Here is a 16,701-nt window from a genome sequence, read left to right as displayed (position 1 = left end):
TTCCTCAACCTTTAAGATGTTTCAAACGTCAGAAAATGGGACACACAGCAGCACAGCAATGCAAATGGAGGCAGGGGTGTGCAAAATGTGGAGGGGAACACGAGTATGGAAAATGTAACAAAGATGCTAAGATTAAATGCTGTAATTGTGGAGGGGAGCATAGTGCAGCTTTTACTGGATGTGTGGTACAAAGACAAGCCAAAGAAGAGCAGGGCATTAAAATCATTAACAAAGTTCCATATGCTGAGGTCCTAAGAATTGTAACCATTTGTATCATATGTCTATGTTTCTGAGACCTCTATTTGATCAACATTATCAATACTTTCCTTAAAAACCTGTTGTATACGACCTGATACCTGTACTCTGCCCTCTAGTGGATTATCATTCCAATGCAGTCAGTGGAGGGGCTTTTTTTTGACCTTTTCAAAATGGCTGCTGTCATCGGCTCAGCCACACACGTTTTGCGGGAAAACATTTACTTATTTTCAAGAACTTAAAGCAAGAATAAAATATTTTTTGTTATCAAATTTGATACTGTAGGTATATAAGGTGATTTAGCCCTGAACAGTCATGTCACAATTTTGTAACATAATACTGTACAATACATAGAGTACACACACTATTTTGATGATTTAATTAATCTAATTAATGACCGAAATGCCATCTTAAATGATATTTTTGGTATTTTTACAATAAGAATTCCTCTGGAATCATCATTGCTACGCTATATTGACAAATTTGTTATGCATGTATTTTTAGATGAAGAAAAAGAATAGAGGAAGTAGAGAGAAAAAGCAAGTAAATTAAAGATCCTTTGAATGTTCTCATTTGTCCAGGTCATCGTTGTTCCCAAAGCAATTTCAGTCAGAAGCAACTGCACTTGGTTATTGGTCTAGGAAGATGTTTCACCTCTCATCCAAGAGGCTTTATCAGTTCATTTACGCATCTGACCAGGCTGGGACTGGTCCAACTAACAGCTGTACAATGTATCTGCTCCCCCCAAAAAAAAAACCCCGGACAAGAATACAGAAAAACCCCAGCATGAATCCCGCTATACCTCCCAACAACCCACGTCAGGCACGGTCACAAAAAAAATAAAGAAATAAATAACCGAATAACATGTAACATAAGTGGATAAAGTAAGATAAAGGTAAAAAAAAAAAAAAAGAAGAAAAAAACACACTCAAAGCACATAGCAAAAATAATTAACGTAATTCAAGAAAGAGAAAGAGAAGGGGGGGTCTCTACTTCCAGCACTAGGAATCGTCCTCAGCATCATCAGCAGTAACAGTAAGACTATGGCTAATAAGAGCCAGCAGTGGGTCCCAGGTTTGGTGGAATGCTGTCAGAGATCCCCTCTGTGAAAACCTTAACTTCTCCAACCTTAGACATTGTAAAATATTACGTATCCAACTATTGTGAGACAGTGGAGAAACATGTTTCCATTTAAGGAGAATGTTACCTCTGGTGAGCAGGGTGGTAAAGGCCACGACATGTTGTGTAGTAATGGCAGATTTTTAGACGGAGGGAGCCCAAAAAGAGCAGTCAGGTGATTGGGTTCCAAATTTGTGTTAAGAGCCTGTTTGAGGGTTAGAAATATATCAGACCAATCTGCTGGGGACTGCTTACAAAGGTTACAAACGTCACTGTGACTAGGGTATATCTTTGCCAATTTAGCAAAGCACCTTCCACTGTAATAGGCCGTGCCTGGCAAAAATACAGTTTCAGAATGTCCCTCCACTGGTCATCAGTAATGTCTACCCCCAAATCCTTTTCCCATGCATTTTTAGGTGAGGAAGTGGGGACTGGGCTCAGAAGATCAATCTTATTATAAATGACAGATATCAGTCGTTTGTGTTGTACATTGAGAGACAGGAATAGGTCCATCTCAGCTTCAGGGGGCGGTCCGGAAAAAGTGGGAATTGCTTTTGGATGAAATGTCTATTAGGCAGGCTGTATTTGTCTGACATAGATGCAAAGGACACAAAAACCCCTTCGTCATACAGGTCCTTAAGAGTTTTGAGGCCCTTATCTATTCAATTCAATTCAATTAAATTTTATTTATAGTGCCAAATCATAACAAAAGTTATCTCAGGACACTTTACAAACTAGGTAAAGACCATACTCTATGACTTATTTATGGTAAACATGGACCCAACAATTCCCCCGTAGAGTACGATGGCAGCGAAAACCTTCCCTTTAACAGACAGGAACGTGGAACAGACCCAGCTCTTTGGAGGACGGCCATCTGTCTTGACCGGTTGGGGAGGAAGAAAAGGAGAGAGAAAGAGAGAAAAGACGGACAGATGGACAGAGAAAGACAAAGACAGACACAAAGACAGAGACAGACACACTTCCAGTAACTATAATAATATCTATAGTAATGTGAATATGACTTATATGTTATGGCAGTTAATACAGCAGAATAGTAGAAACAAGCACAGCTAAGGTTATAAATTATAATAGTAGCAGGAAGCGTCATGCAGGACCACGGCAGCAGGCACCACCACGATCAGCAGAGACCTGCGAGACGACAAAGCACAAACAACTCTGGGGAAAAAGTTGAATTAGTAACATGCATTGATTAGACATAAATGATACAGACAGAGAGGAGAGAAGCTCAGAGTATCTGGAAAAGTATTATCCCACGGCAGACTAGGCCTATAGCAGCAAATTAAGCAGAAAAAAATCAGCTTAAAAATAACAACATTGCTAAGGGCTCGTAAGCCCTAGCTGTAAGTTTTTATCAAAAAGGAAAGTTTAAGTTTATTCTTAAAAATGGGGACAGTGTCTGTATTCCGAATAACACTTGGGAGTCGGTTCCACAGGAGAGGAGCTTGGTAGCTGAAGGCTCTGCCTGTCAAGATCTGGTTCTGTCAGTACCCTCCTCTCTTCCGTTCTGTGTGAGTTTGTCTCCCCCTGTCTGTGTTTCCCTGCATGTTTCTCTCCCTTGTCTCTGTGTAGGTCCGGTAGGCGTTCCCCCCAAGCTGCAGCCTGTTATGCTGATTACCCCACCACCTTAAATACCTGAAGCTGACAGGAATGCAGCGCTGGACCATCGTCGACCCTGTATTGGTAAAACTATTCCCCCCGGGCTGGCATCCCCTTTCTCGTTGTGGTTTTCACACTCCCTGTAGTAAGTTGATTAATCGTGTTTGTTTTCTGTTGTTCTCCGTAGTTCCCGTGTTCCCGTTTCCCGTCCGTCTCCCTGATCTTCCGTCGTCTTCCTGTTCCTGTTATTCCCGTGTTCGTTCAGTTAGTCTTTGTATTTGTATTCTCTGTAGTGTTTTTGCGTTTGTCCGTTCATTATATTAAACGTTTGTTTTGTAACTTTACTTTTTGTCTGTGTCTGCATTGGGTCCACCTTTTTGTGTTATACCTGTACCGTTCACGACACTGCCTCCCATTCTACTTTTGGAGACTCTAGGAACTCTAGGAAGTAGCCCTGCATTCTCAGAGCAGAGCGATCTAGTCGGGTAATACGGTACTATGAGCTCTTTAAGATACGATGGAGCCTGACCAATAAGAGCTTTGTAGGTAAGGAGAAGGATTTTAAATTCTATTCTAGATTTTACAGGTAGCCAGTGCAAAGAAGCTAATACAGGAAAAATATGTTCTCTTCGATTTGTTTTAGTTAGTACATGAGCTGCAACATTTTGGACCAACTGGAGACTCTTAACAGACTTATTGGAGCAGCCTGATAATAAGGAGTTGCAGTAGTCCAGCCTAGAAGTAAAAAATGCATGGACTAGTTTTCTGCATCTTTCTGAGACACAATGTTCCTAATTTTCGCAATATTACGCAGGTGAAAATATGCAGTCCTTGTCGTAAATTTTATTTATGATAAAAATTAACACCCAGATTCCTTACTGTGGTGCTGGAGGACAACACTACATAATGCAGAGTAACTATATCTTTAGCTATTGAGTTTCGGAGGCCTTCGAGGCCAAGTACAATGACTTTAGTTTTATCTGAGTTTAACATCAGAAAATTGCAGGTCATCCAGCTTTTTATTTCCTTAATGCACATTTGAAGTTTATCTAACTGATGGGTTTCATCTGGTTTGATCAGCAAATATAATTGTGTATCATCAGCATAACAATGAAAGTTTATGGAGTGCTTCCTTATAATATTTCCTAAGGGAAGCATATATAAGGTGAATAGAATCGGTCAAAGGACAGAACCCTGTGGGACTCCGTGTCTAACTTTAGTGTGAATGGAGGACTTGTCATTAACATTCACAAACTGAGATCTATCTGATAAATATGACCTAAACCAGCTCAGTGCGGTTCCTTTAATGCCAATTAGACACTCCAGTCTCTGTAGCAGGATGTGATGGTCAATAGTGTCGAAGGCAGCACTAAGATCTAGTAAGACAGGTACAGAGACAAGTCCTTTGTCTGAAGCTATTAGAAGGTCATTAGTAATTTTTACCAGTGCTGTCTCAGTGCTATGATTCATTCTAAATCCTGACTGGAAGTCCTCAAATAACTCATTATTATGTAAAAAGTTGCACAGCTGATAGGGGACTAATTTCTCCAGGATCTTAGAGAGAAAAGGAAGGTTAGATATAGATCTATAGTTGGCTAGTACCTCTGGATCAAGACTGGGCTTTTTAAGAATAGGTTTAATTACAGCTACTTTAAAAGACTGTGGTACATAACCTGCTGATAAAGACATGTTAATCATATCTAATACAGGAGTGCTAACTATAGGTAACACTTCTTTGAGTAACCTAGTTGGGATAGAGTCTAGGAGACAAGTAGAGGGCTTTGATGCTGAAATAGTACATGTTAATTTGTTAAGGTCGACTGTAGAAAAGCAGTCCAAGAACATATCAGGTCATAGAGTTGGTTCCTGGGTTCCTGGGTTTGAAGAAAAATCTGTGCCAAGCGAGTTGATTTTGTCTCTAATAGTTATAATTTTGTCATTAAAGAAGGTCATGAAGTCGTTACTACTGAGGGTTATAGGAATATATGGCGCAATATAGCTGTGGCTCTCTGTCAGCCTGGCTACAGTGCTGAAAAGAAATCTAGGATTGTTCTTATTCTCCTCTATTAGAGATGAGTAATAGCCTGCTCTCCTATATGTTTTTAGACTTTCATGCCAAGCTAAGCGAGATTCCTCCAATTTAGTAGAGCGCCATTTACTTTCTAATTTTCGCGATACTTGTTTTAATTCACGGGTTTGTGAGTTATACCACGGAGCTAACTTCCTCTGTTTCATTATCTTCTTTTTTAACAGAGCAACAGAGTCAAGGGTTGTTCGTAGTGAGCCTGCAACACTGTCAACAAGGTGATCAATTTCAAAGAAACTAATGTTAGTGCAGGAATCTTGAATATTAGGATAAGGCATTAAATTAAATGCAGATGGAATCGATTCCTTAAATGTAGTTATAGCACTATCAGATAAACATCTAGTGTAGAAACATTTGCCTAGTGGTAAGTAGTCCTGTAATACGAATTCAAAAGTTATTAAATAATGGTCTGATAAAATAGGACTCTGTGGAAACAGTGAGTAGGTTCATATACACTCTGACTAAAACCAATCAAATCTAATAGAGAGATAAACGGAATACTAAGGCTATTATTATCAACGTCCACGTGAATATTAAAATCTCCCACAATGATTACTTTATCAGATTTAAGGACTACATTTGACAGAAACTCTGAGAATTCAGACAGAAATTCAGAGTACGGACCAGGAGCACGGTACACTATAACCTATCTGACCATATGTAGAATGCAGAGTCGGTGCAGAAAGGGAGAAAGGCATTGTTATTCAAAACTGGGGCAAGGACCGAAGCCCTTTGCAAGCCATACTGCTTCCTGAAATGGATCCAAATTTTAATGGCATTAACAACAACCGGATTGGATGAGATCTTGTGAGCAGTTATGCTGGGAGCAAATCGTAGAGTGCAAAGAGCAGGTGGAAGATGTTATCTCAGTATGAGCCCATGGCGGGCAGACGTCTACAACATCACCGCAGAGCCAATATACATTTAATTTATTAATGTTGCAAGCCCAGAAGTAGTGGCGGAGATTAGGGAGTGCTAGTCCCCTTTCAGGTTTAAGGAGTTGAAGAATATGTTTTTTGATACGGGCTGGTTTATTTTGCTTTAAGTTGTTGGTCTAGATTAGTAAAAAAAAATGATTTGTTAAGACAAATTAGGAGGTGTTGAAAAAGGTACAGGAACTTTGGTAAAATTACTATCTTAATAACATTAACCCCGCCTGCAAGGGATAGGGGGAGGCCTGCCCATCTAGACAAGTCTGACCAATAGCGACTGGACAATCTTTTGAAAAAGGTTCCTGAAAGGAGATGTTGACAAACACCCCCAAATACTTGAACCCCTCGCAGCTAAAAAGGAATATGGATTGTGGGAGTGATCTCGCCAAGTTGTTGACAAAGAATAACTCACTTCTCTGAATATTCAACTCATACCCCGGTGTCCAAACTGATTCAAGATTGATAAAACTTGGGGGAGGGAGGTTGTGGGGTTTGAGATAAATAAGAAAAAGGTCATCGGCATATAAGGAGAGTTTGTGGACCAGGCCAAAACGAGTGAGCCTTCAAACTCATTCTGGGTTCTAAGCCATATGGCTAACAGCTCGATGGCTATGTTGAACAACAAGGGTGAGAGCAGAAGCTTAACCCAAGAAATAAAATTAGAATCAAAGCCAAATTTCCCCAAAATGAAAAATAGAAAGCCCCACTCTACCCGGTCGAAGGCTTCCAGCGCAACTACGACCTCGGGAGTCTCCGACCCAGTTGAGAATATGATGTTGAGCAGCCTTCTGGTGTTGAAGAATGTCTCCCTAATATAATATAAAGCCTGTCTGGTCTTGTGAAATTATCGACGACATCACACTTTGGAGGCGGAGTGTGAGGACCTAGATATTTTCTAGAAGCTAATACAGGAGAAATATGTTCTCTTCCATTTGTTTTAGTTAATACACGAGCTGCAGCATTTTGGACCAGCTGGAGACTCTTAACAGACTCATGGGAGCAGACTGATAATAAGGAGTTGCAGTAGTCCAGCCTAGAAGTAAAAAATGCATGGACTAGTTTTTCTGCATCTTTTTGAGACACAATGTTCCTAATTTTCGCAATATTACGCAGGTGAAAAGGTGAAAACAAGAAAACAAGGCCAAATGAGTCAGTTGATAACATCAGAGGCAATCTTACTAAGAATGATATTGAGCCCCAGAGATCAAGACTGAGGAAACTCCAACCTGAGAAGTCAGCCCCCCCCTGAGAGGACATGCACTCACAAGTGGATTGTCCAGGAAGATATAATGCTTGTTAACAAAAAGAGCTTTGTAGCCTTCATACGCAACGTTGTTAATGTGGCAGTATGGCCAGAAAAGAGAAGTGATAGAATCAAAATAGTGGTAGAAGCTGCAGAAGAGTTTCTAGGCATTAAAGAACTGAAAGCTGAAGATATTCATGGTATTCTAAGGGCAAATAATAATGGAGGGTCTCAGAATGATAGTTAATATAATAATGGTTTTCTATCTCTTGCAGTGGAAAGCTAGAAGCTTGATTGCAAATAGACAATAATTTAAGAGGTTTGTAGAAGAAACAGAAGTGAAACCGGATATTAATTGCATTCAGGAAACATGGCTCCGACCTCAGTTTGATTTAATTTTACCTGGATATGAGCCAATAAGATCTGATAGGTCGTGCACCATTTGTAAGGGAAGGGGTAGCATTTAGAAGAATAGCAACTATAACAGAAATAGAATGTGTAGTGATTGAAATATATAAAGCAGATGGCAACATGGTAATAGTTAACTTGTATAATCCTTGCAAAGCATTATGTACAAAAATATTACATAGTATAATAAAGAAACAAGGAAATAGAAAAGAAATATGGTGTGGTGATTTTACTGCTCATAATATCCTTTGGGGAAGTAAACATACTGATAAAAATGGAGAAATATTGGGGGGCTCCATGGGGGGCTCCGTGGTGGAAGGACAAATGTACAGAAGCAATTAAAGAACGAAATAGTGCACTGAGAATATTACGTAATAATCTAAATCAAGGAAAAAAGCTATTATCAGAGTAAATAAGCTATAGCACGTAAAGTAATTAAACGTGGTGCATGGAGAAATTATTGTTCTACAATAGGGAGGGAAGTTCAAATAGGAGATGTTTGGAAAATGTAGAAAAGAAATGAGTGGTAAAAAAGTATTTACTAAAATATCTGTTTTGGAGGATGGAGAAACACTGGCAATAACTGATAAAGAAAAGGCAGACTTGTTAGGAACGGCATTTTCTAGTGTACATAGTAATCATTTAGATGATAAACACAAACAAAGGAAAAATGAAATCTTAAAGGAAAATGGGGATGTGTATATAAAGAAAGATAGTGAGGAAATATAATATAATGGATGCTGAGATTACCATGAGCGAATTAGTTACAGTGTTAGATGGAGCTGGGAATACTGCTACTGGAGAGGCCCAAAAAGTTATATGATGTTCCAAAGACTGCCAGAATAAGTGTTAAAATTAATCTTGCATCTATTTAATAAAATATGGAAAGAAGGGAAAATGCCAAAAAGTTGGAATAATGCATTAATCTTGCCCTTTAATAAACCTGGAAAGAGACAGAAACAAAGCAGGTAATTATAGATCTGTTGCCCTAACTTCCCATCTTTGTAAATGGATGGAGAAAATCCTAGTTAGAAGACTTAAGTATTTTCTTAAACGTAGAGGACTTTTTGCTACTTATCAAAATGGTTTTAGGAAGGGACGGCCAACTATGGATGCTGTAGTTAAAGTCAGTAATGAGATGGAAAAAAAAACTTTAAAAAGAAGGAGTTAATCATTATCAGGTTTTTTGACATTGAAAAAGCTACGACTCCATGTGGAGGGAAGGATTATTAATAAAACTGAACAAGATGGGAATTAGAGGAAGATTTTATAACTGGGTCCTTAATTTTCTATCTGAGTGAAGATTTGAAGTTAAAGTGGGATCAGAAGTGTCTGAAGAATTTAGAATTAAAAAACGGAATTCCACAAGGGAGCATTATTAGTCCAGTTTTATTTAACATCATGATTCCTATATTTATGAATTTGGACAGAAGAATTGGATCGGCTTTGTACGCAGATGATGGGGCATTTGGATAAGGGGAAGAGATACTACAATAGTAATGAACACAATTAGGCAAGCAGTCAGAGATGTTGAGGAGAGGTTGCACAACTGGGGCTTTAAGATTTTTTGAAGTAAATCATGTTTTATGATAATAACCAAATAGAAAAGGATAGATGCACAGAATGTACAAATATATGGGAACGATATGGGAAAAGTGGACAAAATCTCGGGATTTTACAAAAGGGCACATGAAGAACAGAGGTGGAGTATAAAGTATTAAAATGCAAGAAAGTTATTAATTTAATGAGGGCAATAGCTGGGAGAGACTGGGGAGCAGACAAAACAGGGCTTTAATGAGGTTTACAATAGATTATGGATGCGTGGTGTATGGAGCAGCAGCTAAAACACGCTTAAATAAAATAGACAGAGTAATAAATAAAGCACTGAGGATTTGTGCAGGGGTAATGAAGTCATCACCCATTAAATCACTACAGGTAGAATTAGGAGAAATGCAGATATAGCTCAGAAGAGATAAACTGTTGCTTGAATACTGGAGGCGACTACAGGGATGTGGATATGAAAAACCTGCAAAAACTGTTGTCCAGGAATGTTGGGAATATGTCCGTCAGGCAGTGTCCGCCCAAGGAGTTCTGCTCGGTCAACATTCTCAGATCCTGCAAGGTATACTAGAAAATCTTAGTCAGCTCGCCACCTGTGTTTCCTGTGTAAAGGGAAGACAGGCTGGGCCTCTCATAACCCCCTCTGCCTTTGCTGACTCCTTGCATTTTTTCTGTTCCAATGCCCCTTAGTTTCTGGTCAGCAACCTCTCACCTATACTAACTGTTAGGGTTGCTTACAGACAGGGCCAGGAATTGGGGGACAGCATTTTGGAACAACCCTCTCACCCAGTATTCTACCTTTCAGCAGTTCTCAAATGAGATTCTCTCCATGCTTGACAACCCGGTTTCTAACTGTGACACCAGCAACCAGCTGCTCAACCTGCGCCAGGGCTCCGCCAGTACTGCGGATTATTCAGTTGATTTTCGCACCCTAGCAGCAGAGTTGAGGTGGAACGACAGGGCTTTACAGAGCATATTTTTCAAGGGATTAAATGAGGAGGTTAAGGACTGTCTAGTGGGTAGGTCCGAGACTAATTGCTTACAGGAGCTAATCAGCCTAGCAATAAAGATTGACAACGGTCTCCGTGAGAGACGCGGTGAGCGATGGTCTTCACCGTCCTTTTTCCCCGTTCTCACTCTCAGTACCCCTCGACCCTGTTACTAGTTGTCCAAGCGTTCCAGTTCACCCCAGTGTCAGTCAGTCCTCCGCTCCTTCCAGGGAGGAACCCATGCAGCTGGGCCGTAGTCACCTAACCCCAGCAGAACGACAACGGCATTTCCGGGAGAAGCTGTGTATTTACTGTTGGGCCCCTAACCATCCGCCTGCCCGCTTCGGTTAAACGCCCAGACTCACCAGTCGCAGATGGGGTTCTGGTGAGTCGATCCTTTGTTCCAGCTATTCCCTGCAAAATAAATAATTTGGACATTGTTTTGAGCTGTTAGGGCAGAGATTTCCCCCTTTAAGCTCTTATCGACTCAGGGGCGGACACTAATATTATCGACACCGGGTTGGTATGTACTAATCGGTTCCCGACTATTTCCCTGGAGACTCCATTGGTAGTAAACGGTCTTAGTGGTGAAAAAATTAGCTCAGATCTCAGTCGAGACGGTTCCCATGACCCTGTGGCTAACGGGTAATCACGTTGAAACCATAGCTTTTCACATCATGCCATCTGCTAATGCCCCTGTAGTTCTTGGTCTCCCCTGGCTTATTGACCACAATCCAGTTATTGACTGGGTAGCAGGTAGGGTTGTGAGTTGGAGCAGTGGTTGTCACTCGTCATGTCTTTGTTCGGCTCCGTCTAAGTGACCCCAGTTCCTCATTGCCTGTACCTCCAGACCTGTTATCCGGGCCACCTGTGTACCACGACTTAGCTTAGGTTTTTAGCAAGACTAAGGGGTTATCTCTGCCACCTCACCATCCCTATGACTGTCCAATAGATTTGCTACCCGGGTCGACCTTCCCTACTAGTCGTCTCTACAACCTGTCAGGGCCTTAACGTGAGGCCATGGAAACCTATATTAATGACTCCCTCAAGTCAGGGATCATTCATCCTTCCTCCTCTCCCCTGGGAGCGGGTTTTTTCTTCATGGCCAAGAAGGACAACTCGCTACGGCCATGCATCGATTACTGTGGTTTAAACAACATCACTGTGAAGAACAAGCACCCTTTTCCCTTGATTAACTCCTCTTTTGAACCGCTGCATGGCACCAACGTCTTCTCCAAACTGGACCTCTGTAACGTGTACCATCTGGTGAGGATCAAGGAGGGAGATGAGTGGAAGACCGCGTTGAACACAGCACTAGGCCATTTTGAATACCTGGTCATGCCTTTCCATATAACTAATGCCCCTGTCGTGTTCCAGGCATTAGTAAATGACGTTCTTCGGGACCTGTTGAACCGCTCTGTTTTTGTTTACCTGGATGATATTCGGATTTTCTCCAAGGACGTGTCAGAGCACGTCAACCATGTTCACCAATTCTTATGGCGTCTACAAGAGAACTGGCACTGGAATTTGCCAAGGCAGAGAAGTGTGAGTTTCACGTTTCCTCAGTGTCCTTCCTGGGCTATATCATGGAGAGCGGGCAGTTGAAGGCGGACGCGGCCAAGGTCCAAGCGGTGACTGGCGCCTTCTTCCAGGAAACAACTACAACATTTTCTGGGTTTCGCTAATTTTTTATCATCGGTTCATCCGAAATTACAGTCAGGTTGTTTCCCCGATGACCAGATTAACCTCTCTGACTACCCCCTTTGTGTGGTCTCCTGCTGTGGAGAATGGTTTCAGGCTCTGAAGAAGAGTTTCTCTTCCACACCTGTGTTGGTCCAGCCCAATCCCTCGTGCCAGTTCATGGTGGAGGTTGACGCTTCGGACCTCGGAGTGGGTGCTGTTTTGTCGCAGCGTTCAGGGAAGGACGACAAGGTTCACCCCTGCGCTTTCTTCTCTAAGAAACTGTCCCCGGCAGAAAGGAACTACGACGTAGGTAACAGAGAACTGCTGGCGGTCAAGTAGGCCTTAGAGGAGTGGCGCCACTGGTTGGAGGGGGCAGAGACTCATTTTGTGGTCTGGACGGACCACAAAAACCTGTCGTACATTCAGACGGCCAAGAGACTTAACTCTCGTCAAGCCTGCTGGGTGTTGTTTTTTGGATGATTTAACTTTACCCTGACCTACATTCCTGGAAGCAGGAATGTCAAGGCGGATGCCCTTCCCAGACAGTTTGGTCCAGCCGAGGAGGAAGAGGTCAGTTCCGACCACTTCCTACCCTCTTCCTGCGTTATGGTCACCCTCACCCTGCACCGTCTGAACTAGAGGCAAGGCCCCTCATCGTCCCCCAGCTGGTGTTGTCCGTCCTCTTCCCGTGCCCGGTCGCCCCTGGTCTCACATTGCGTTGGACTTTCTCACGGGACTGTCTGCCTCTCATGGTAATGACACTACTGTGACCATTGTTGACTGCTTTTCTAAAATGGTTCACTTTGTCCCCCTGCCTAAGCTGCAGTCAGCCATGGAGACGGCATCCCTCCTGGTGGACCGTTTTCCGACTTGATGGTATTCCTCTGGACATCGTCTTGGACTGGGGTCCTCAGTTCACTTCCCATGTCTGGAGAGCCTTCTGCCAGGCTTTGGGAGCCAGTGTAAGTTTGTCCTCGGGTTACCACCCACACTCCAACGGGAAGACGTAGAAGGCCAACCAGGACCTGGAGACCGCCCTTTGCTGTGTCTGCGCTCGCAATCCCTCATTGTGGTCTTCTCAGCTGTCCTGGGTGGAATACTCCCACAACTCCCTCCCCTGATCCGCCACAGGTATCTCACTCTTCGAGGTCTCATTCGGCTACTTACCTCCTCATTTTCCTGCTCAGGAGTCCGAGATTGCAGTCCCCTCAGTCCAACATCCTCTCCGGAGGGTCCGTCAGATCTGGAGAGAGGTCCGAGGGGCGCTGCTCTGCACGGCAAAACAGAATCGCAAGATGGCGGATCGTTGTCACATCCCGGCCCCTAAGTACAGACCTGGGCACAGGGTTTGGTTGAACTCTCACGGCATCCCTCTGAATGTCACTTCCAGGAAGCTCCCTCCTCGTTTTATTGGTCCCTTTGAGGTCGAGTCTGTGATTAATCCTAGTGCCATCCGACTCAAACTCCCTGCTTCTCTCAAGATCCATCCCACATTCCACCTTTCCCAGTTAAAGCCTGTGACCACCAGCACGCTGTGCCCGCCTACCGTAGCCCCACTACCCCCCCGGACCGTGGTTGGCCATCCGGCATTCACGGTCAGTTCTATCCGGGATGTGCGACACAAGGGCGTGGTTTCCAATACTTGGTCGATTGGGAGGGATATGGCCCGAGGAGAGGAGTTGGGTCCCCCGGTCTGTGATTCTTGATCCATCTCTCATCAGGGATTTCTACCCAGTAATGACAGTAATGGATTTGGATGGATAACAAAAGCTAAATCAGAGGAATATAGGGAAAGTAATATATGAGTGACCACTACCGCTGTTAGTAATGTTCCAATTAGTTTTTTCCCTAGGGTTAGGGTTAATTCAATGCAATTTTATTTATAGTGTCAAATCATAACAAAAGTTATCTTAGGACACTTTACAGAGTAGGAAAGACCACACTCATGACTCATTTATGATTTACATAGACCAAACAATTCCTCTGTAGAGTACGGTGGCAACAAAAACATTCCCTATAACAGGCAGGAACTTCAGACAGACCCAGCTCTGTGGAGGACGGCCATCTGTCTTGACCGGTTGGGGAGGAAGAAAAGGAGAGAGAAAGAGAGAAAAGACACACAGATGGACAGAGAGAGACAAAGACAGACACACTTCCAGAGATGTAAGCAACCAAAGTGTACAGTACAGTAACTATAATAATATCTATAGTAATGTGAATATGACTTAAATGTTAAGGCAGTTAATACAACAGAATAGTAGAAACAAGCACAGCTAAGGTGATAGACAGCAATTATGGTGGCAAACATGATCAATGATGAGTAGAGGCAATAGCATCTACGATACAGCAAGACTTACCACTGGTGGTGTTTTTATGGTTACAAAATTTTATAGTTTATTAAACTAGTGATAGTATATATGAGTAACAGGGATAATAGCAGCAGGAAGCGTCATGTAGGACAATAGCAGCAGGCACCACCACGATCAGCAGAGACCTGCGAGACGACAAAGCACAAACAGCTTCGGGGAAGAAGCTGAATTTGTAACATGCATTGATGAGACATGAATGATACAGACAGAGGGGAGAGAAGCTCAGAGTATCAGGAAAAGTATTTTCCCCCGGCAGACTAGGCCTATAGCAGCACACGCGATTCTTTTATATTTCAAAACAGCTCGGCTCCAGCCCCCCGCGAACCCCGACAGGGACAAACGGTTGAAGATGAATGAATTAATGAATGTGTTGGCGCAGGTTCAGCAGTACGCACACGGGTCACACTGGAGCGCTACTTCGGGTTGACTGCCTCCGTTATTCTTTTCCATACAGCGTTTTTATGGGCCCCTTTTATTCCACTCTTAAGACTGCCAAAAAGCACATCTTTATTTTGATCCATCTCGGATGTCAGGATGCCGATCTGTGTCGGAAAAATTTATTTTCTTACCAGTGTTTCTACTCTCCACGTTTGACCTCAGTTGGCGAGGCCTCCGAACCAGGAATTTTTAAGCGCGTAACATGTTAATGACGATCGAATTCAGCCGCCGCTCATTCGTATGCTGAGATTGGTCGGATACGAATGTTTCATAAATCACACGTGAGTCCTGTCCTACGACCAATTCTGCGCTCAGATCTGCGCCTGTTTTCACGCAAGATTGATAAATGAGGGCCAATGTTCCTAATTTTCGCAATATTACGCAGGTGAAAATATGCAGTCCTTGTTGTTAGTTTTATGTGAGAATCGAAGGACATATCCTGATAACACCCAGATTCCTTACTGTGGTGCTGGAGGACAACATTACATCATCCAGAGTAACAATGTCTTTAGCTATTGAGTTTCGGAGGCCTTTGGGGCCAAGTACAATAACTTCAGTTTTATCTGAGTTTAACATCAGAAAATTGCAGGTCATCCAGCTTTTTATTTCCTTAATGCACATTTGAAGTTTATCTAACTGATGGGTTTCATCTGGTTTGATCGACAAATATAATTGTGTATCATCAGCATAACAATGAAAGTTTATGGAGTGCTTCCTTATAATATTTCCTAAGGGAAGCATATATAAGGTGAATATAATCGGTCCAAGGACAGAACCCTGTGGGACTCCGTGACTAACTTTAGTGTGCATGGAGGATTTGTCATTAACATGTACAAACTGAGATCTATCTGATAAATAAGACTTGAACCAGCTCAGTGCGGTTCCTTTAATGCCAATTAGATGCTCCAGTCTCTGTAGCAGGTTGTGATGGTCAATAGTGTCGAAGGCAGCACTAAGATCCAGTAAAACAAGTACAGAGACAAGTCCTTTGTTAGGTTAGGGCCTAGGGCACTAATTTAAATTCAATAGAAATGAAGAGAGAATGGGAAGAGGGTGAGATAGCATACAAGGTAAGTAACTATATTAATAAAAATCACTGCAGGTATTTAGACATACATACAGATGGATCCAAAGATGAAAATGATAAAGTAGGAATAGGTGTATATATTCCATCAATGCACATCAATATTTGGGAAAGGTTACCTGATGAAATTTCAGTTTATTCAGCAGAGATGATGGCAATCATTACTGGTTTACAGTGGGTGGAGGATGTTCAACCAAATAGAGCGTTGTTCTGTGTTGATTCATTAGCCGCCCCTCTAAGTATACAGAAGTGTAACTCTAACAGACAAGACCTTCTCTTGGAAATACTACAAAGCTCAGATAGATGACACAGAACAGGATTATCTGTAATGTTTTGCTGGGTTCCTGCCCATGTAGGAGACGAAGGGAATGAGGGAGCAGACCAAACTACCAAAAGAGCAACAAAAATGAATAATGTAATAGATTTGTCTTTTGGAAAAGCAGAAGTTAAAGCAATATTTAAAAATAAGTAATAAAAAAGTGGCAAGATAGGTGGGACTGAGACATAACTGGAATAATTTATTATAATATACAAAAAATGTGAGTGTTCATGGTGTTAAAAGGAAAGACAGAAGGGAGGAAACAGTGCTGACAAGAACGAAAATAGGACACACAGGACTGAATCAAACTTTATTTTGAATAGGAAAAAGTGGAACGGAGGAGTGTGAATGTGGGCAACAAAGTGTAGAACATGTACTGGTGGAGTGATAGATACACAGAGGAGAGAATGAGGTTGGCAGGAAGAGTGTGGAGCCTGGGAGGCAGACTGGGACAACAGGAGAGGGTGTGTCACTTACACAGAAGGCACTCAGCAAGTGTTTAAAGGAGACAGGATTATCTACAATGATTTATATAAGTGTTTATATAACCTTACACCCCTTTTTGTTGTAATTACTTGTTTATTATTTTATTTATTTAC

This window comes from Echiichthys vipera (genome assembly GCF_963691815.1).
Source record: "Echiichthys vipera genome assembly, chromosome: 4".
Lineage (NCBI taxonomy): Eukaryota > Metazoa > Chordata > Actinopteri > Perciformes > Trachinidae > Echiichthys > Echiichthys vipera.
Note: the sequence above shows the minus strand (reverse complement) of the source record.